Genomic DNA, 23,547 nt, shown 5'->3' with positions numbered 1-23,547 from the left:
TCCGGAGAAGCCAGTGTTCCTCTCAATCCCAATGGGAAGCAGTTGGTACGAGACGAAGGCTTCCCTAAAGTCTCAGGGGTCCAAGACTGCCTGACCAGCAGGTATATGATTGGATCTCCAATTAGAGTGGGGTACAGGGCCCCACTTTATACTCCTGTGGTCACGTAGACACTTCTCTTGTCATTAAAATGCCAATTAAGTTGGAACGTCTTTGTGACGCCCATTCCCACAGGGAAGCTTAATTTGCACCTGTGAGGTGGAGGTAACTAAATCATTAGGGCCAGACATTCTTTTCTGATGGGGCGGCAGATTCCTCTTCTGGGACGGCATGGAGACGTATCAATTACTGGTACCAGCCAAGGGCAGCCCGAGGCCTCGATCATCTGCTGGCCCAACTGCTGCTGTTATCTGGTTTCTGTCTAGCATCCAGGGCCATAGTTATTCTAGCACCTCTGGAGGCCCTGGAGCTTTTGAAGACAGAGTTTCATAGGGAGGAGAGGAGTTGGGGGGACAGTTTCTGTCTGGCTACAACAACATCCTCTGGAAAGGAGTTCCACAGGTTGACTTTGTGCTGAGTGAAGAAAAACTTCCTTTTGTTTGTTTTAAACCTGGTGCCTATTAATTTCATAAGGTGAGCCCTAGTTCTTATATTGCGGGAATAAGTAAATAACTTTTCCTTATTCACTTTTTCTGCATCAGTCATGATTTTAAAGATCTCTATCATATTCCCCCTTAGTCTCCTCTTTTCTAAGTTGAAAAGTCCAAGTCTTTTTAATCTCTTTTCATATGGTACCCATTCTAAACCCCTAAACATTTTTCTTGCCCTTTTCTGAATCTTTTCCATTGCCAATATATCTTTTTGGGGATGAAGCGACCATATCTGTATGCAGTATTCAAGATGCGGGCATGCCATGTTTTATATTAACTATCCCATTTTTTACCTGCAGCTCCCATTGACCAGGAATGGCAATCTGCAGCCAACAGCAGCTGTGACTGCCATTATCTGTGGACAGGCAGGTAAATATAGCAGTGGGGGCCTGCCAGGAGCTAACCCTGCTGGATTGGATCCAGCCCATGGATTGCCTACACTGCTCTAGCACTATGGGAGTCTGATCGATACCTCTGAGTTCCAGAAGAATGCTATCAGTAATGCTTTACTATTTTTCTACTAGAGTGTAAAAAAGGTTAATTATGTGTGGGAGAAGGAAGTAGGAAGGCAAAGAGAGAAAATAAGGAGAAAAACCAGTCAGAGGTGGAGTATGTGTCAGTATAGTTACAAAAACTAACTTGTGTGGTATTTAACATTTGTTCACCCACATACATCCAAGGGGAAACACACAAATACTTTGCAGGGCCCTGTAACTTTGAGACATTTTGTCCCCTTTTTCCTATTCTTACCCCCACGAAGAGTCATTACAGACCTTGTAGGAGTGCACAGGTAATGAGTTATATTCAGGATTGTGGCACTGGTGCCACCAATGTTTTGGCTTGTATTTTCAGAGCTGATCCATCCATTCTGTGCTTCAGGAGGAGGGCAGGGGTCCAGGGCAGCATGTGGAGTTAGCAAGGGAGAAGGTGAAGAGGCTGGCACCAGCAGCAGTGAGCAATGTGGCCCCAACTCACCCAACCTGTTCCTGTCCCATTCCACCCCTGCCAGGTCTCCATTCCACCATTTCCCCACAAAACCCTTCCCCTGTCTGCTGCTTCCTACCCTTTCCCCCAAACCTCTGCCCCATCTCTTTCCAGCTTCTGCCCCCTCCTCCAAGTGACACCAGGAGCTGGTGGGGGCAGGTTGTTCATGGTTGCTGGCACACACACACCCAGGCCACCCAGCTTCCCAGGCCACTCTGAATCCATGGAGCCCCCAAAGCACAGGGCCTGGGGCAGTTGCCTCGATCTGCTTGGATCGATTCTGTGCACTACCAAACTTATACAAACCTGGTGCCCACATGTAGGACTTGAGCCAGAGGCCAAGTGTATTTAAAACTGTCGCTTCAGTCAAATTCTGTGTGCAGGAGGCACATACATGAATTTACATGCAGAATCAGTGGGATCTAGAGAGTGCTGAAATCAGCATTTTAAAGCATTTTCAAACTCAGAAGCTGGCAGCAGGAAGACAGAAATTGAGAGTCCTAATAAGTTTTATCTGAGGAGAATTCAGTGTTGAACTGATAGGAGACAGGCAATGGCCAGTGTAGACAAGAGTTAATATATAGCAATCAAGACTGGCATCTAGCCATAAATGGGAAAGCTCATTGAGCAGACAGTATGTTCATGCTACTAGGCTCCAACAATTTAGGAGATGCCCTTGAAATAAGCAGCAAAACTGGAATATAGAATGGGATGAACTATTCCCCATCAGACAATGTTCCTGTTTTTGGATGAAGAACAAGATTGCTGAGTCTGCAGTAAATGTAAGCTCTCATTTTCTTGGGGAGGTGATGGGGAAGCTCAAAGAGAATGAGTTGGTTAAGTTATGAGTGGAAATATCAGAAAGTGTGTTAAAAGAAACATTGTTGGCAGAAGCACAGCAAGTTTTGATCTTGGATCAATAGATGTGGGAAATTATGAAAACTCAAAACAGCATGTAGAGCAAAAAAGGAAACTTATTTGGAGGTATTCCAAGCAGACATCAGCAAATAAAAATGTGTGCTTAGGTCTCTGATCTCTAATCATTATTTATAACTATTTGAGTGGCTGCAGGTGTTCATGAATCTGTCACTGAACACCACCAATTTCAGTTTACGAGAAGGGAAGAGTTATGTACCTTTGTGGGATGCTGTGTAGCTCCTGCAGGAGACATACTGCTCGAGGGGCAACATGGACAATTGGACCCACTAGAATAGTGGAATTCTTTTTCTATGGGTCCCTGGAATCTGCAGAGTTTGAAAGTTGCTCTCCTTATTTTCTCAGAGGTGGCAATTTGACAGAATCTCTGCAAAGTGAGCTTCAGTTTCCTCACTCTCCTAATCTTTTCCCAGGGATTGTCCACCTAAAGTTCAATTTGGCCCTAGAGTGACATTAGAGTAGAGTAATTAAGAACACTTAATTGTCAATGATATGGTGAACGGAGTGAGGGAAAAAATGAGACATGGGTTAGCACTCACCAATGCTATTAGTGAAGCCTCTATTATACCATAGAAAACAATGCATCCAAATGGCTGTGTTTAATTGTGAGGTTGGTATAATAAGGCTAGGTGAACCTTAGCAGTATGGGAAAGCAGACAGGTTTAGCAACTTTTGCTACTGTCTCAACATCGCTGAGGTAAGCATGGACAATACTGGGCTTGCCTTGCTCTGGTTTCATTGCAGTTACAAAAGAGACTGGCTTTCCCACTGAGGGAAGAGAGAGAACCAAACACTTCCCCACACATTTATTCATCTAGGGAAGCCTCTAGGGAATGTCTCTTACTCCATTTATATAAAATGAGCAACTGCCCATGGGAATCATGATATAAAGCTGTTCCAAAGTTCCTTTCCTGCCTTTTGGAATGAAATCAGACAGAAAAATGATACCAGTTTTTTCATTCACTTATGTGGATCAAGGTTTTCTGCAGAGAAAAAATCATTATTATGTCTACACTTTTTGAGGATGAGATGGCTATATGCAGGTCAAACCTATTTGTTCCTTGCCCTCCACCCCCAAAGTGTGAACTACATTAACTGTTTGGGATTTATTACCTGTCAAGATTTTTTTATGCATTTCCTCACCTGTGAACAAACTGTAAAGAAGACAGTTTAATGATGTAATCATATATCTGTTATATAGCGGGAGGCCATACCATGTGAGCTTTTACAGTTAAAGGGCAGCTTGTGGACCCTGCCTCCGTACATATTCTGCCTACCAGCCTAGGGGATGGAACTCAGAGCTTCTGCACTGTGGCAGGGAGGGTGGGATTAGAGGCTTTTGCCAGAGACAGTTGGTACCTCCTGAGAGTGGAAGGACACAATTTAAAGATTTGTCCACCAGACATGCCCACCCTCTTACCCACTGTGGCCCCTCCCTGCAGTTCCTAGGTGTTAGCTCCCAAAGGAGAGGCAATGGCAGACAACTGGGAGCTGCAGGGAGGGGCCACTGTTTTAGCTTCACATGGCAAGGCAGAGGAAAAGCAGTGACTCTCTGCTCCACCCAACTTTTGCCGCTGCTTCTCCACATGGCTTGTCATGCAGGGAGGGGCCCTGGCAGCACCACATGACCAAGCAGGGCCAGCAAACCATAGCCAAAATCTGGGGAGCCATGTGCCTCCACGTGCTTCCCTTTACACGTCAACTCTGGCTTCTGCCCAGTGGGGAGGTGGGTCTCAACGCTTCAGACCTGAGGGACCTGTCTGTCAGAGCATGGGGCTTCAGACAAAGAGAAGCTGAAACCCAGTGCCCCAGCTTTTGAATGTCTGAAGATTGTCATATGGGGCTCAGAGGGTCAGTAAGTTTGGCAACCTCTGATATATAGCTTAGGTCTACTAGGTTCAGCTGTTACATTAAACAAGCTTTAATACCAATTTGTCACAGAGGTTTTTAGGTAGAATATTCCCCACATCCTGCTAGCAGAGGAGAAGGAAAGTTGAGCATCTCCTTCACCACCCTGTTATCTGGAAGAAATTGACTGGTAGATTACCAGCCCCATCCACATAACCAGAGCCCCCACAAAGACGAGGATTTAAACACCCTTTAAAGAGAATTCCTCCTCTACTCCAAATTCCTTTGTATCAAAACCATTCCACAGCTAATGCTCTGCAGGTTATCCATGACAAGGAAGGAATGGGGCAGTATTGGTGCCTATACTGGTCATTTAAAAGATTTAGTTATCTTTTTAAGGGTTACCACTGTGTATTTTGAAGATGTCCATAAATAAATTGATTTGAAAACAAAGTTGTTTTAAAGTCAGGTTTTTTTCTCCCCCAATATTTTGGGTATTTCTACAATAGCTTTATGGTTTTTTCAAAATACTATGTAGAAAAAATTAAATGGACATGAAAAAGAAATTATTTAGTGATTTGTAGTCTGCATATGTTGCTTGCATATCTTCTTAAATAATGCCATTGTTCTGTAACTTTCATAAAGTCTCAGTTATAAAATTAGTTCATAGGGTTTATAGATTTCACCATGCTTGCATTTCAATGGAACATTGTCTAGAAAGTACATTATATACAAGAGTTGCATAATGTACAATAGCATAGATGAGTTCATATATTAATGGTGTAATCTACTGATCATTCTGTTATAAGTGCACAAGCCCCAGACAATCATTAATGGTGGATCACAGAATTGTCTGCTGAAGGATAGGTTCATTTTGAAATAGAAATTTCATATAAGTAAGCCCAACAGCTTAACAGTGAAGGTTGTGCAACTATACAAGGTTCTCATTCTCTCTGCAACTTCTATCTTTGGGGGAAAGCCATTTTAGCCCATGATTGCCTCTAGTCTTCCAGCTTTCAAGAGCTCAAGTTGTCAAACATTGTTTCACATGCAATTCCTTTATCAATAACAAGCATTCTAAAACATGGTTCTGGGGAAATTCCTCTGAAAAACCTATACAATATTTTAGTGATATGCTTTCTAAAACATTTTAGGCTAACTCACAGAACTTAATATGATTTAGAATTCTATAGTAGAGGTTATTCTCTATGAAGCTTAATGGAATTTTTTCATTAAATTTTGTATTACTAAAATAACTTTTCCTCTTCAGCCAAAATCTGAAGCTATAAGAGGAAGCCCAAGGAGAGGCTGATAGTTGCATGCTAAATTGAGACTATCAAACACAACAACCATGAGCACCGTCTGGTATTGTTGTGACCCTGAAGTAAGCTAAAACACTGTGTAATTTCTGTAAAACCATGGGCTAAATTTTATCCTTGGCAAAATATATGGGTAGACTAGTGATAAATTTTAGTAGTCATGGGCTTCGTAGCTTTCTTTAATCTATTATTCATCCATTAGCAGATCTGGGAGAGGTTAGTACATGCACATAAGGGAATACATAATATGTTTGACTAAGGACATCTTGTTCTGTTCATTGCACACAGAAAAGTGAGGTTATACTTGCCCTATCCTCTCTGGAAAGCTCTTGGCTCAGGTCTTTGAAAAACCAAAACAGCACTGGAATTTCCATTGAAGCCTGCTTACTCTTACAAATTCTTCCTCTCCCGCAACATCTCCCAGGTCCTTGAGTCTATAATCAGACTTTCAGCTCTTAAAAATCCATGCCAGTTGACAGGTGGGCCAACCATTAAGGAGCTGTAAGGAGCACAGTAGCACATCAGAAATCCCCTATTAAGTCCTTATATAAGTACAAGAGCATAGTGGACACAGGGAGCCAGCTATCCTCTGTTGGAGCATAAACCATCTTATAAGGGTATAGAGAGTAGTTGTAACCATGCTTCTGAGCTCTTCTAACCACACACACACATACACACACGTGTTCCAGCTAGTAGAGCTTCCTGGTGAGGGAGCATGTCCATGTCTTGAGAATAAGCACTGCTCACTGTCAGAGTCTGCTGGGTCATAGAACCACCCCACAAGAGGCATGAACCTACCTTCTCCCTTGACTGGCTAGCACAGAGAGAAAAGCTGAGTCTTGGAAGGACAGGCCCAGCAGCTATGCTCTCCAGGGGCTTTGGGAGGCATTGTGCATTTCTGGAACAGGGCTTCCCAGGCTTCCTATCAGCACAATGAGATCTGGCCCTGATCCCCTACTCAATTCTGTACAATTTCAACACCCATACTCTAAAACCAAGATTTACTTGTATTTGTATGATTGAGATTTCTATCAAAATGTGATGTATCGCTACTATTTCTCTCTCAGTTCAAGAGTGAACAACATAGTGGGGGGGGCTGTTAATGACAACGTCTGAGGCTGAGACAGCAATGCAAACTTTTCTATTTGTTTTGGGTGTTTTGGTTCAGCAACAGATTCTGGGTTCCAAGGTGAATAATCAGTTTTTTGGGTGTGGTCCCTTTGTCTAAATGCTGATTAAAGCCAACAGCTGCAGGCACAAGGAGTGTATTTTATCCTTTGAAAGTCATCATATTGACAGCTGTTCTCTTGGAAAAACTTGAACAGTAGGAATTAAGTACTTGCTAGTCACACAAGAGAATTCACAAGGAGAAACTAAGGAGCAAAGAAAGTGTTGGTTATAGAAAAATACTACAATGCATCAGATACTAACAGATAAATGACTTTAAGAGATGCTTACAGAAATTGAATTCTGGGGAATGTAGATCTACTCTGTATAATTTTTTTGCAGATTTCCAGCTAGTATTAACTTCGTAATGAGCACAGCAAAGCTGCTACCATATTGACTGAGGAGGGAAGGGGAGACTGAACACAGAGGGGAAAATGCAATTTATTGTTTCTTAAAGGTGTTAACCTGGAAGTTCTGGAGACCAAAGCCTTCCCTTTCTACAGATAACTTGTTTGGAAGCTGCAATATGAATTTTCCCACTGCAATCCTGGACCCAGTGAAGTCAATAACAAAACTATTGATTTAATAAGAACCAGGATTTCAACCCTGATCTGCTAGAAGCACCTGTGAAGGGGAGGTGGTAGCTGCACTCCATGCTTAATCAATCCTTGACGTCTCTGCAAGCCACAACCTGAAGGTGAAGTTAGCTGGGGAGGGAAATTTTGCAACTTCAAAGACAAATGAACATTTGCACTGTTTTCTATCTGGTTATTTTCAGTTAATTTTAATAGAAATCATAGGCAGGGCTAGCTTCTGCTTCATTGGAAAACAGTTGAAAAACTCTAATTTCAATAATGCTATAGCACTCCCTTAATTTAAGGCCTGCTTCTCAGAGGTGTTAAATGACCTCAACTACTCTAGCATCAGTGTTAGCATTGGGGTGCAGCATTTGGTTATGATAATGTCAAGTTGGGCTATTAAAAAGACAAACTTGCCATCCAAGTGCCTCCCAACAAGTTTCTATAGCTGTACTAATAAACAGCAATTTGCATGACAGCTGTCTGCAAGGTAACATATTTCCACAGATAAACCAGTGTTGTAAAATACAATCTTTAGTCTGAGATAAGCCACATGGTGCCTAGTTATTCCATCCACCCAAGTTAAAAGGTTGGATAGGATTACAAATTTAAAGTGATTATCAAATGACTTGTACTGTACACAGAGATATATATAGACAATAGCTATAATTGTAGTAAAAAAATGTGGATGCATTCAAAGAAAACAAGTGGCCATAATGCTATTATGTTGCATAAGTAGATCACGCAAGGCTGAATAAAGCTGCTGAAAGCCAAATGGATCTGCCAGCAGTACAGTGGAACCTAGCCCATAATTTTCTATTTATGAATATGTACCAGATTATGCAGGGCTGGGGGACAAAGGAGGCAGCTTCCCTGGGACCCAGCAATTTAAAAGGGACTGGGGAATGCAGCAGCAGCCAGAGCTATGGGATCTTTAAATCATCACCAGAGCCCCAGAAGGTGCAGTCCTCTAGCTATTCCCTTTCTGCAAGGCCCAGCCCCTTCTGGAAGGGCTCAGAGACATACCCCTCACCTTTCCCAGGAGCTCAGTATTTCTGTCCTCAGCCCTGCAGATACAAGTAATAGAACTATCTGAACAGTTTCATTCATAGTCTCTGAAAATAATTATTTTCCCTATCTACAAACACCCTGGCCTTGCCTTGCTGTGCACCTTGTACTGTTAATGAGGAAAGGCTTCACAGGAGCTCTCAGCTCATTCTGTGTGTTTCCCTGTAAAGAACAAAGTGAACAAGGCAGAATTCCTCAGGAGATCTTAAAATCTCATTCATTGACACAAAGCCTCTAAATCTTACATGGTTAAATGGTGCCATTTTTAACATGCACAATAGGGACTCCTTCCTACAGATGATACAAAGTGAATGACAGAAAAAATGGGTAGACACCACAGGAAAGTGATATCCCTTCATTCAAAACCGCCGCCTTGGACATTCCATTCAAATCACATTAGAAGAACTTTAAGGTCACACAGTGAAGCATCCAAAACCATAGTTAAGGCTGCACGTGCCAGTGTAACTCTTCCCCTTCATACATATGGATCACTCTCCAATAATGGACATTATCACACACTCTCCATTAATACAATACCACACACATTTTTCTTTCAACTGTTTAAGGCTTAATTGACTCATTTTGTGTCTACATAAGAACATAAGACAAACAAACATAAGAATGGCCACACTGGGTCAGACCAGACCATCCAGCCCAGCATCCTATCTGCTAACAGTGGCAAACACCAGATGCTCCAGAGGGAGGGAAAACAACAGTAATCCTCATGTGATGCCTCCCCTGTTATCCAGCTCCAGAGAAACAGAGGCTAGAGACACCATTCCTACTTATCCTGGCCAATAGCCACTGATGGACCTAACCTCTATGAATGAATTTAGCTCTTTCTTTTAATCTTGTTAAAGTCCTAGCCTTCACCACATCCTCAGGCAAGGAGTTCCTGAGGTTGACTGTGCTCTCAGTGAAGAAAAACTTCCTTTTGTTTGTTTTAAATCTAGATGATTTTCAAGGAATGTTTAATACAAAATTATATGTATGCATCTACATTTGTAAAAAAACAAAAAACAAAAAACAAAAAAGCAGTCCATTTGAAAAATATTATAGTCCATATACTCAAGATTGCATGTGTGAGCTCAAATATTATTTCCTGCCTTCTGAGTGCTTAATCACGCAAAGGCAATTGTCTTTTAACACAGTTTTTAATGGAATACACATATAAAAGTGTTTGTGTTACATCCTTTACCCAAAAATCATTAAGGGCTGGTGTATAATCAGCAACTGTGTTAGGAGTGTGACATTTATACCAACAAATTTGCCAGTAAAAGCCCAGTTATACTAGAATAAAGCTTTAGAGGGGTAGCCAGCTTAGTCTAACTAGAAAAATGTAAACCACAAATAGTCTAGTAGCACCTTAAAGACTAACAAAACTTGTATATGGTATCATGAGCTTTCATGGGCAAAACCACTTCTACAGAAGGGTTCAGAAGGGTTATGAAGAAGTGGGTTGTGCCCACGAAAGTTCATCATAGCATCTACATGTTCTGTCAGTCTTTTAGGTGCAACTAGACTATTCGTTGTTTTTTAAGTTATATTTGTGTAGTTTAAATTGGTTTCCAAAATGGAATAAATTGTTCTGGCATAACTGAGTTAACACTAGGGCATTTTGCCAGCCTCGTTAAAGCAGCAGAAATTTTAAGAATGGACAAAAACAAATTTTCTGATAAGATTTCTAGACATCTTATCCCTAATCAAATAGGCAAGGAAAAAAGCAGTTAAGCCACTTACCACCTCATCGACATATAATTCCATTTCCCATTCTCAAATTTCATCACCTTCCTTTCACAGAACCACCAATGCACCTGTGAACACAAACCATGTGTTTGGTTATGCTGATATGCTTTGATTAATATAAAATTGTGTGGTTTTCATAAGTTACATTTTGCATATTTAGGTATCAGACTGTATATGGTAGCTACCAGATATGTTTTGCTGTACAGTTTAGGAGTTCTATTTATTGTTAGTCTATGCTATCACACTTGTGCAAACATTAACCAGATTTTGAGCAATTGTAAATTGAAACCTACATACATGAGTGCATTTTTTGTGTTGTATTTATGGTGAAATTTAAGGATACACCACCTCAACACTTCATGTCTCAGTGCTCCCGTCACACTTCCTGTCTCTCAAACCACATCTCCACTCTCTGCTGCCCAATCTGCCTCTTGCTTCATTAGGCATAGCTAGTGAGGCAGAGGGTGGTCAGGAACAAAGATTCCTAGAACAACATCCAAGAAGCCTGACAGTTATAGTAATTATTTGTGGCAAAAATAAATAAATTAGTGCTACTTTAGGATAATTTATAGTTTAACATGGAATATTCCAAAATTACCTGAGGCAGAAGTGTCAGTTACATGAGTATGGGCAAGTCCCGTTTCAAGCTTGTGCTTGTAGGGACTGTGTTTTCTAGCTAAAGAATCCCGAAGAAATAAGAAATACAAGGGAGAGGAAACAGAACAATTTTTTTTAAAGGGAACAGGCTACAAAAGCTAAAGTTATTGCACCAGATTTGGTGATTTATATTTTAATGATTACATTCAAACAGTAATAATTTAGTCCTATATTTTAGTTTATCGCTATAAGAGTAAATCTCAGTATAGTTTTAGTAATGGATTTACTATCCATACTCCTGCAACATATATTGGTTATAGTTAGCATCATCATCCGGTGAATTATGAACACTAGCCAGATATTTGCTGTGAAGAAAGACACAGCAAGACCAATGTTTTCTTCTTCACTATTTTAGTGCTTAAAAAAAGGAAGGCTGCATTTCCTTTAAATTATGTGGCATTTATCCTTTATTCTGTCCTCAATATACATTTTCCATATGTAGATTGAGGAATCAGCTGGAAGTGTTTTCAATGTAAATGTTTCAAATACAGATTGCAGTTAGTCTGACCTGAATAGAACCACAAGGGCATGTAATGAGGCATTCACTTCCTGAGCATCTCAGAATGCCTGTCAGCTTTTGGGGTTTATGGCACTTTACCTGTGGGGGGAACTCAAACCTGCCCCCTACTAAGGGCTTCAACCAAAGGACCCTATAGATAGTAGCCACATACTGCTTACTCCAGTCTATCACAGCTATTTCCCTGGGCCACTTCCTACCAGAGCCCTTATCTCTAGCCCTATCTCAAGGCCAAAGTCCTCAAGTTCTTCTCTAGCTCCAGGCCAGCAAAGTTCACCCCTCTTCACTTCCCCCAGTCCAGGTAGGAACTGACCAACTTCGCTCCTGCATCTCCTTTTCTCTGAGCCTGCTGGGCTCTGGTTGATTGTTGCTACCCCTTGGAATAACAGGCCTCTCTAATGTCTAAGATGGCTGCTTTAGTGATGCCACTGTAAAAGGCCTAAATGACAGAGCTTTGCTGCTCCTTTCCTCCTGCCTTGCTGCTTCTTAGAACAGGTTGTAGTAGAGCAATTAGTCCTCTAGTCTAGCAAATGGCCATGAAGACCCAACCCAGCAGAACATATCCACAGTCTATGGGTTAAGCAAAGGGTTCAATCTTATCAAAACTCCCCTCACACACATACACACTTTTTTTAAAACAAACTTTAAAAAAATTGAAATCTTTCTGCAAAATATTTCACTTCTGATGATTTGGCATTTTCCAATGGGAAACTGTTGCATCAGAAGATTTCCAGTCATCTCTACAGAAGATCACATGTAAATATGATTCCCAATCTTGTAGAAGATTCACAATTCTCCATTTTCTATTTATCCATCTTTTTCATTCTTCCCTTTGTCTATAGGGGCTGCACATCATCTTGGATACCTAAAATTATTATTGTGGCAAAGGATTTAGTAAGATTTTTAAAGGATTAGACAGACATTTTAATAGGCTGGTAGTATTTGCTTGAAACACCTTACTTAGCCAACACTTATTCAGTTAAGTGAGCTCTGTTTAAATTACTGAAGACAATTACTAATTACCCTATCTGGATATGAACTCTGGAGGGACTGTCTAGATAAGAATTGGTGTGAGAGCTGAACAGTCCTGAGATAGGACTTCTAAGTAACCCTGAGAGAAGGCTTGAGCTGAACTTTGTTTCATTATTGCCCATAAAACCAACCTCCAGGAAGGGGCTGAGTCTGAGCTGTTCGCGATGTGTAAATGCTGTCTGAGAGCACTGATGAAAAATGTAGCCGCTAGCAAATATTTATATATATAATCAGAACAGTAGAAGTTTTACTAGCATAGATAAAAGTGCAGAAGAGATAGCTGACCAGCTGCCTCTTGATAATAAGTTAACTAATGACTGCTTAGGGTAGAAGAGCTTCCCCTTAGCTCTGTTATTTTATAAATTGCCTACTACAGGTTTTTGTACTTTCCTTTGAAGTTTCTTGCACAGTTAATATCAGTGACAGGGCAATGTAGTTTTGCAATTCTTACATTATTCCAGTATGGAAAAGGAAAACAATAAACAGAGAAGCCATAGGGCTGGGGTTATTTTTCCCTAGCAACCCTCAGGCTTAAAAATCAAGGAATAATAAATATCTCACTATGGTTACACATTAGCATTCAGTTGTTGTGGTAAAGTGGGCCCTATAAGCCCCAAGCTAAGATGAAGTCAGAGGATAAGGTCCCTAACGTTGTGCTAATAGGGCATGTTCTCAAATCCATTCCTGTGGTTCTGAGTGCTCCTGTAGTTACTGGAATCCATGCATACCTTCCCTCTCATAAATACTGTATGGCTTTTAAAGGAGAAAGAAATTGCCCTGTATATCCCCAATTCTTTTCTTCCTGGCTGACCCTTTGAATGGTCCTATAAAGTTCTGATGATTTTTATCTGAAGCCTGTTAAACAAGTCTTCTTTGGATGACTAAGCATCAGCCTAGCCAGGAGAAGGCAGAGGCAGTGATTACCTAAGATGGTATGTCAAAGCAGTTATCAAGGAGTTATCCTTGAATGAGTCTTGTATGTGTTATGTGGAGGATGGAAGGTCATTGTCAGATCCCTTGCTCATATAGACCTCCTCTAACTGTTCTCCTTTAACCAGCCCCTGCTATGCCTGACCCTACAGTGGTTATGCAGGAAGACAACCTTTCCCAACAATTAACTTCACTTCCAATGTAAAACAACAACAACAATGCTTCTCACTCTCTCATTGAATTGGTAGGGCTTTTGGCTCCTGAGACTGAAACCATCCTAACAAGAGGTCAAGATCAGCACCCCAGAGAGAGCAGGGAAGATGTAAAAAGGGCTATGGAGGAACTATGTGCTAGGATAAAGTGAAGAAACCCAGAGCAGTCTGAGCTTTTGAGAGCAAAAGAGGAGTGGGCCCTTCAGCAGAAGGCGAGGCTTTGAAAGAGTTCCAGGGGGAGAAATGGCACCCCTATGGAATAGCTAATTAGACTGATGTCTGACAAAGTGTAGTGTATACCTGTTGCTGAGGCCTGAGGACAGGCACATCTGCCACTTCCTCTATCAGCAGGCCAGGGTGCTGCTCTGCCTTCAGTTCTATGTCTAAATAACACTCCCACCTTGGCAGAAGGGAAACATTGAGCCAGATGGTGCAAAGATACCCACAATTACCAGGCCCTTTAACTTCTTGTTGAGAGCTCCCAGTGTAGCTCCAAGAGATAACTTACCTCACTATTGCCCTCAGATAAGTACAATAGTAGAGGATATGTTCAAATATATTAAACTATGGGGAAAAATCTATGATGATATTTTCTGTTTTGAGAATTGTTGTGATAATCAGACCTATAGATTTACTCTATTTATGAGTTAAAACTGCAATAAGTATGTGAAAGTTAACAAGATGTCACAATACCCTATAATAACAAATGTTGAGATGGGAAATGTATGAAAGGGAGACAAAGGGCCAAATTATTTCAAACAAAAAGGCCTACTGCTACAGCTTAAGGATTATGCCTAATAAACAAGAGTAGAATCAGAAGTCAGTGTCTCACAACTGGTGTGCCAAAAGCTTAACCTACCTGGTGGACAAAATAATAGGGGAATGGAACATTTCACTCACTTTTCCCTTTATGGAGCCTCAAAGAGACTTTGGAGTGAAAAATTGGCTGCTGGACCAAGCTTTACCATAATAGTTGCTAGCCCCACTATCTCATGGGACCACAGGCCTTCATCATGCAGATCCTGAGAGATTCTGAGTAGACTGGACCAGACAGAGGGACTCAATTGATGTAACCACTACTATTGGATCCTGCTGAATCGCAGCCAGCTCTGGGATGATATGGGACTGGACTTTAACAACAGCTCCAGTCCATCTCAAACAACTTCTTCAGTTTTCCCAAAAGGACAATTATTACCATCTCCAATATCTTTTAAGAGACTGCCAAACAAGCAAACAAGGGGTTTTATTTCTAAAAACTCTTTAGCTAATGCAAAAGGGAACAAAGGATGTTGTTAAAATAAAAGAGAAAATGTTAGTTATTTCAAATGCTTTAACCAATTTTTTTTATCTTTAATGAAAGGTTTAAAATATTCTTAAAGCTGTGTTTTCTATGGTATTAAGCAGGCTGAGGTCTTTGTATACACTGAAGTTCATTGAACAATGTTCAATGTAGGTCTATACTGGGTTAGGTTAACCCCTTTGGCCTACATATTCTAGAACTGTTATGTTATTTTATTTCTAAACTCTTTACTTCTGGCAATTCATAGAAAATTGCACTTGGAAAATTATTTAAGTTTTTTTATGTACTGCCTTGAGAAATAATTTGCTGCCACTCACAGATCTGTAGTACTGTATATTTGTTTGATATTGTAATAAACTTGTTAAGATTGAGAAGTTGGTGCAGTTGTGTTTTTTTAAGAAAATACAAACCTTTGTTCATCTACCTCCCAGTTTTAATTTAAAATTATTTCACTGCATATGTGACTTTTAAGTTCTTGATTGTGTAATTAAACACAAGTGTTTTAATTACATGTCACTGCATGTTCTACAAAATTTTGCTGGGGTGGCTGCAGAAATCTTTTAAAATCTCAACCAAAGGTCAGAAAGATCACAAGTCTTAGTGATACATATTGATAGGGAAAGTTGTATATGATCTCCATGCTGGAATACATTTGTTACTTTTCCAACACTGCTGATGTCCTCCACATTGTCAGCAAAGAACAGAAAATCATCTTACTTAATTATTTTTAGTGCAAATGTTGAATGTTTAAAAGTGAACAAACAGGGACAAAAAAATGATAAGTCACATAACCACTCAGTCTTCGCTGTTACTATCACAAAGTTACTCCCCTCTCAGTTCCATCTGTCCACCAAGTGTCAGATACCCAGGTGATGCATATGGAGACTTGCTGCAAACCTTTAAGGATATTTATTCAGAAGAAGCACACTTTATTATACAGGCAGTCCCCGGGTTACGTACAAGATAGGGACTGTAGGTTTGTTCTTAAGTTGAATCTGTATGTAAGTCGGAACTGGCGTCCAGATTCAGCCGCTGCTGAAACTGATCAGTTTCAACAGTGGCTGAATCTGGACGCCAGTTCTGACTTACATACAGATTCAACTTAAGAACCCCAGGCATCCCCAAGTCAGCTGCTGCTGAAACTGATCAGCGGCTGATTCCAGGAAACCCGGGGCAGGGGCTTCCTGTAGTCAGCCACTGGTCATTTTCAGCAGCTGCTGACTAGGGGACACCTGGGGCAGAGCAGCTGGGGTGCTGCTGGGTTGGTCCAGTTGCACCCAGAGCGGCGCTACGGGACCAACCGGCAGCGCCCCAGCTGCTGTACCACAGGCGTCCGGAGCAAAGCCGCGGAGCATGGGGGCAGCGGGACAGCCCAGACGCGCCGTGGCTATCCTGCTGCCCTCGGGCTCCGTGGCTTTGCTCTGCTTTGCTCCCCGTCCCCCTGGTCTGCAGACCAGGGGGACGGGGAGCAAAGCGGCGGAACACGCGGGCAGCGGGACAGCCCAGACGCGCCGTGGCTATCCTGCTGCCCTCGGGCTCCGTGGCTTTGCTCTGCTTTGCTCCCCGTCCCCCTGGTCTGCAGACCAGGGGGACGGGGAGCAAAGCGGCGGAACACGCGGGCAGCGGGACAGCCCAGACGCGCCGTGGCTATCCTGCTGCCCTCGGGCTCCGCGGCTTTGCTCTGCTCTGCTCCCCGTCCCCCAGGTCTGCAGACCAGGGGGAGGGGGAGCAGAGTAGAGCAGAGTGGCGGAACGCGCGGCCAGCTGACAGCCCAGAAGCGTCTGGGCTGTCAGCTGGCCGCGTGCTCCGCTCTGCTCCCCCCCCCCTGCAGATCGGGGGAGGGGGAGCAGAGCGGAGCACAGCAGAGCGGCGGAACGCGCGGCCAGCTGACAGCCCAGACGCGTCTGGGCTGTCAGCTGGCCGCGTGCTCCGCTCTGCTCCCCCTCCCCCTGGTCTGCAGACCAGGGGGAGGGGGAGCAGAGCGGAGCGGAGCAGAGCAGAGCGGCAGAACGCGCGGCCAGCTGACAGCCCAGACACATCTGGTCTGTCAGCTGGCCGCGCGCTCCGCCGCCGCTTTGCTTCCTCTCCCTGGTCTGCGGGGGGGGGGGGGAGCAGAGCGGAGCGCGCGGCCAGCTGACAGCCCAGACGCGTCTGGGCTGTCAGCTGGCCGCGTGCTCCGCCGCCGCTTTGCTTCCTCTCCCTGGTCTGCTCGAGACCAGGGAGAGGAAGTGCCCCGTTCGTAACTGCGGATCCGACGTAAGTCGGATCCGCGTAACTCGGGGACTGCCTGTAGTGGGAACTGGCAGTGCAGATCTTGATCATCCATGTAGATAAAAGTCCTTTTGAAGATGCAATGAGCTTAATAGGTAACTAGGCTGTTTATCTATCTAACTATAACATTAGTTAGTCACTCAGGTTCATTTTCTGGGAGTGTAGTCAGGAGATTGATGCAGGTAAACAGGTCTTTCCTAGGCACATCTTTCTAGTGGTAACTAGATCACCAAAGCCCCATCCTCCATTCCTCCTCTTCCCTTGAGATCTTGCCTCTACTTCACTTTTTTATGTCCCATACCTCCTATCTCTTCCCCATGGTCTCATCCCTGTCTCCACCTCTTCCTCCAAAGACCCCACCCCTGCTCCACTTCTTCCCCCAGATTAAAAAATGGACATTGGGGCTCAGAAAATGGCACTTGGACACCCAAGCCTCAAACTAGGCTGTCCAGGTGAAACCTGGATGGGTGACAGCCCTATCCCTGGGATTTATGAAGAGGGATAACCATCTCCTCCCTTCTAAGATGGTGCTGGCAGTCTTTAAATTTTAGTATCCATAGTTTCAACTGCATGTTGCTGGGATTTCTGGATCCAAAATCCCAGATCTTCTGAGGGCTGTTGCAGGGCAAGCAGGCTGTGGGCAGTGTAAAGAAAGACAAACTGTCTCCTCCTGTAGCTGGCAGACCGTCAAGGAACAGCAGATTGTCTTTTTCTGAGACTTTTCTGCACACTGGGGATAAAGATAAGCCAGATGCTGGGCCTAAAGGGCTGTGCTGACAGGTTTCAGGAAGACCTTCCCTTCCTCTCTCCCACTGGTCTCTGCTACGTGGTGGGAAAGCCAGGCTACTCATAGCCTTCCTTTCTGTTTCCTGGGCACTCCGGGCTCTGCCCAGGGTCAGAGACCTCTTGAAATGCTGCCTCCTGGCTGTTCTCTGTCTTCACTGACTGCTGGTAACTCCTGTTATTTCCCCTCTCCTCCTTCTCTCTTGCTCCCAGGGGAAGTCAGTGTGCACTGACTAGGGCGTGGGAAGTCAAAGCAAAGGGTCAAAACCAAATACAGGCCTAAGTAAAAGGCTGAAGGTCAAAGACAAAGACAGAGTTAGGTGCCAGTCCAGGAATTAGTGCTGGAGACAACATTAGTAGTAAGACTGATGGCAGGAGACTAGAGTGAAGTGGGACAGCAGGAACTGGGAATAGACTGAGTCTGAGATGAGAGGACAAGAACCAGAAGCTGGCAGGAATGCAGGGCTCAGATGTCAGGTAAGCATTAGGGGTCTGTAGTCTGAATCAGTCAAGGATTCCTCTAGTTGTTACTTCCCCATTAACATAGTAATCCTTAGCTAATCAGAGGCTTGAGGGCAGGGCACCCTGTGAACTAGCCCTTCCCAAGACCTTCCCTAGTTACTCAGGCAAGCTGCTCGGAAGCAGTCATGGCCTCAGTGCTGCCTGGGTCCTGTGTTTGAGCCCTGTGATCCCTCACCACAAATCAGGACTCTGTCACACACCTTATGGGCCCCCATGGAGTCTATACCTTTGTTAATGTTCGAGGGGGGCTTAGGGTTACCAGGTAGATCCCCCCCCCAAAAAAAATACCGGACACACTTGATCGTGGGTGGGGGGAGGAGGGACCAGCTGGGAGGGGGGTGGGTCTGGCTGGGAGGAAGGGGGTTGGGAGGCGGGCTGGCGGGGTGGGGGGTGGGGTCGGGGGCCACGGGGCTGGCTGGGAGGAAGAGGGGGCAGAAAGCAGAGCTGGGGGGGTGGTGTGGTGCAGCCACTGGCCGCAGCCGGAGTCCAGCAGGTTGTGTCCCCGCCAGGCACCCCCTATAGTTGCTAGTAGAAGCCAGGAGGGGGAGGAGGGAGTGGCTGGGAGCCACTCCCCCCGCCCGGCTTCTGCACGCAACCTGAGGTTCCCAGTGCCAGTCGTGGCTCACCTCCCGGCCAGTGCTTCCACCCCGCCCGGCTTTTGCACGCGACCACAGGGCTCCCAGCGCCAATCGCGGCCCTGCTTTCCAGTTGCCCCCCCGCCAGGCTTCCGTCCGGCGCCCAGCTGGAAATTCAGAAAATACCAGACATTGCACATGTCTGGTAGTCTCTGAATTTTTCTACCAGACAGAGGGTGCAAATACCAGACTGTCCGATAGAAAACTGGACACTTGGCAACCCTACGGGGCTACTTTAGGAATCCCACTATCCCCACCCATTTCTTAAACACATTTCAACAGACCTAGTAAGAGAATCTGAAATAACCATGAATTGCAGAAGGTGCTGATGACTATACACAGTCAAAACGAGTAAAATAATGGTTGCATTTGTCCCCCATATCAGTTCCCCACCACACCATAGAAAATTTCAAGGATACCTGTTAACAGGGGTTTCAAAACAGGTTTGAAGTGTGTTGTGCAGTAAAGTAATTCAAATCCCAATAGGTCACAAGAGACTGCAGTGCTCCCTAGCAACAACCACTTAACAAAACACAGCCCTTGTGTAAATTGAGGTAAGTGGGACACCCCATACAGTTGGAAATCAGATTAAAGACATATAAAATGAGAAGCAAGGCAGTGAAGCAATGACTGTATTGTTGTCATCAGCAGAAGTACTCCACAAGACATATTGACAGGGATGGAAAGACTTTGCTGAGTGCTTTTGGGAGTGGTGCAGGGTCAGAGTAGGAGTGAGCCTGCCTTAGCCCCCTGCACTGCCACCCCGAAGCCACCTGTGGTAAGCCGTGCCCAGCTGGAGCCCGCATTCTGAACCCCGGCCCCAGTCCTGAACCCCTCCTGAACCTCAAACCACTGCCCTAGCCCTGAGTCCCCCTGCATCCAAACTCCTTCCCAGAGCCAGCAACCTGAATCCCCTCCTGCATCTCAACTCCCTGCCCCAGGCTCAGCTCAGAACCCCTCCCACACTCTAAATCTTTTAGTCCAAGATCAGAGTCCACAACTCCCACCCCCACACCTCAGCTCCCTGCCTCCAGCCTGATAAAAGTGAGTGAGAATGAGGGAGAGAGGGAGGATGGAGTGAGCAGGGACGGGGCCTTAGAGAAGGGGCAGGAAGGAGGTGGGGCATGGGTATTTGGGTTTGAGGTGGATCCTCGATTGCATTTAAATTCAAAAAGTGATCTCCTGCTTTAAAAGGTTGGAGACCACTGACATATGGGCATCTCTAATTTCACTTGTCCATCTGGACCCTGCACCAGTATGAATTTGTGTAGGATCTAGCCTCCTGTACAGAGTCTGCAAACTGGAAGTGTCCTGAGAATTTTTGGCTTAGAAATACTTGACTTTGCCCACACATAAATACTCTTATTTTCCCTCACAAATATTATACAGTGCACAACAGAAGATGATCATATGAACAGAGTTGGTCACAGTAGCATACAGATGCAGCATAAACCTTTCCTTTGCTCCCCATGTTAGTATTCATTAATCTAATTGTGTGGTCCATTGACACTTGCAGAATGTGTAACCACACACTTGCACTCCTTTTGCTAGACAAACTCTGGGCACATAAGTGCTATTGATGGCACCCGTATAGTTGGGAAACACCATCCTCTAAAAACCAAGGCTGTGTCTACACTGGGCCACTTATTCCGGAAAATCAGCCGCTTTTCCGGAATAAGCTGCGAGCTGTCTACACTGGCCCCTTGAATTTCCGGAAAAGCAATGATGCTCTACTGTACAAAATCAGCCGCTATTCCGGAAAAACTATTCTGCTCCCGCTCGGGCATAAGTCCTTATTCCGGAACACTGTTCCGGAAAAGGGCCAGTGTAGACAGCCCAGTAGTCTTTTCCGGAAAAGCGCATCTACATTGGCCACAGACGTTTTTCCGGAAAAAGGGCTTTTCCGGAAAAGCAGCCTGCCAAGGTAGACGCTCCTTTTCCGGAAAAACTGAAAACGGAATAGTATTCCGTTTTAAGCAGTTCCGGAAATTCATGCCAGCGTAGACACAGCCCAAGTGTTATTTCATGTTCATGCTAGTTGTCATATACCAGAAATTGCAGTAAAGCAAAAGGGAATCCCTTTTCATTAGCAGCATTCAACATGTCTGCCCACTTTTTCATTTTTATTTTTTATTGTGTCTTAAGGCATGACAACTTTGCCATCTCTGAAAATGCTGCTGAAAGAATTTTTTACTAAGTACTTAGTCCACTGCATAAACAAGAAGAGTGGAAGCTGGACAACTTCACCCAACTGGTCCATGATATCAACCCAGTTTTCCTTGGTTAAAAGTGAGAGGTGATGTGATCCAGACATGACAACAGAAAATGTGTCAAGGCAGAGAACTGTGCCAACAATAAACCACAAAGAGGTTCTGAGTATGTTTCCGTGTGATACATAGAACCCTGTGATATGACTTGTGAAGTGGTAGTGCTTATTTTGTGTAGTCAGAGCAGCATTGTGGATGCAGTTAGATATATGTACACAGTGGTCTGTGTGTGTCTGGCACAGCAAGTATAGACTCAGGGTAGGTTTGGGTGGCATGTGCCAGGATTAACATGACCTAGTATTCATTTATGTGTGCCATTGTAGACAGGTAACCTTAGTTTAAGGGTAATAGTTGCTCTTTCCATTGCCATTGAGTCATTATGCTATTCAATCGAATTTGAGTGAATAGCTTCTCTAATTAGGACATTTACTCTGGTGAGAAAGGAAAGGAACATGTTATTTATGCTTCAGACAGTTCTCTCGTCTGTGTCCTTTGTGATTCCTTTTTGCTTTTATCAGGATGATTCCTATTTATGTACAAAACCAAAGACAACTGTTTCAGTTTTATATATGACCCCCACCCCTAACTTACTCAAATTATCAAGAAGACAAGGAAATGTAATGTCTTTTACTATACTTCAGCTGCAGTATTTGAGTGATTGAAACTATTATTCGTCTAGCAAAAAAATAGAGCTCATCCACTTTCATGGCTCCTAACTTTTTAGTGTAGATCAGGCCCGATTCTTGCTTCCATCAATGTGTATCCTTATTGTAGACTATGATAGTACCCTAAAATCCCAAGATAAATATGATGCCAAAATAAATAATGTAAAAATATCATTGCATCTGCTAGAATTTCCCATTTTTGCTTTTGGAGGAAAATATCTGAACAAATTAAAAGTAAAGATCTCAATTGAATGTCATTATTTCCTAATTGGGGTAGATGAATGAGGAGGGAGTTTAAGAATTACATAAAAGGTTGACTATTAGGTTTCAAAACCATTGAAGTGACATTTATCACTCAGGCAAGCAGAAGGGTCTCAAGGGTAACTTGATCAACAGTGAGAACATGGACATCTCTGGAGCCAGCATTTTGTTTATTGTCTGGACCAGATAGAAACCTGAGTATTTATAAGGATAAATGAACCTCCGGAAAGTTCTCTGAAGAGAGGTCCCCCTGGGCTAAGAGATAATGGCTTAAAAGGAGAAGAAATGATGCAAGTTGCTCTCTACTGCAGATGAGAAACTACCAGTGGGAGTGTATCATGAAAGGTGGAGCTCAGATTTCTGAGCCAGACAAGTGCTGCAAGGATTGACCATTGCACGAGAAATACGTTATTAGACAGAAAAGTAACAATCCTTTTTACTTGCTTTTGTTTCAATCTCTGTCTCAATTTCTGTTGAATAGCTTTAATTTGAGTTTTACTGTACACATGTGTATATGCCATGTGCTAAGAAGACTGATGAACTGAGGTAAAACCAGTGAACTGGGGTACACTGGTACACAAAGACAATGGATTAGTGGAGATTGTGGTATCCAGAAGTTAAGAGACTGGACACTCATGTGTAAAAAGTGGGGTGTGTAAATTGCTATCGTGCAGGAGTAAAAAAGTAGAACTTGTGACACCTGTAGCAGAGCACTTCTGTTGCCAGCAACCAGAGGCTGGTGAGGATTTCCCCAGTGGGCACAGACAGGGCTTCCTCTTGCTGTGAGCAGGAGATGCTCATTCACCCAGACACAAGTTAGGTGACCCCCAAAATGTAACAATGAGTGAGGGAAAGAGGGTAAATCTTTTACTTTAAGAACACTTTAGGGATACTGGAATAGTACATACAAGAATCCTCCCATCATCCATCCCATTGACTAATGGGAAAAAATGGAGGCCTAAAATGGAGCCTGGAGACATGGACACAGTTCTTAACGTTCAAGGACAGAATCTATAGGACTCAGGTACCTTGCAGTACACCTGTTTCCTGCAAGCTTTTTTACGTGGCCCACTGAAAGGCCATACAAAACACACTGAGGCGCAGATGAGGAATGGAAGACATGGATCACAATAATAAGCCAAAAGAAGGGAGAGGAAAGCACAGCTCAGGCCCTTATAAAGACACTGATATTAGAAGGTAA

General features: G+C 43.7%; 1 long non-coding RNA gene across 1 annotated transcript in view; it reads right to left on the bottom strand.

The window, feature by feature from the left end:
* The window catches only part of LOC149524642 (uncharacterized), a 34,577-nt gene extending 23,830 nt beyond the window's left edge, over positions 1-10,747 (bottom strand). The window contains exons 1-2 of the long non-coding RNA XR_016349044.1: positions 10,643-10,747; positions 10,289-10,362 (exon numbers count right to left, since the gene is read on the bottom strand). This is a non-coding gene — a long non-coding RNA (uncharacterized LOC149524642). The remainder of the gene's footprint in view (positions 1-10,288; positions 10,363-10,642) is intronic.
* Positions 10,748-23,547: the final 12,800 nt, after the last annotated feature.

The sequence above is a fragment of the Pelodiscus sinensis genome, chromosome 3 (genome assembly GCF_052426305.1).
Source record: "Pelodiscus sinensis isolate ZL-2025 chromosome 3, ASM5242630v1, whole genome shotgun sequence".
NCBI lineage: Eukaryota > Metazoa > Chordata > Testudines > Trionychidae > Pelodiscus > Pelodiscus sinensis.
This window is presented reverse-complemented; position numbering and strand designations above follow the sequence as displayed.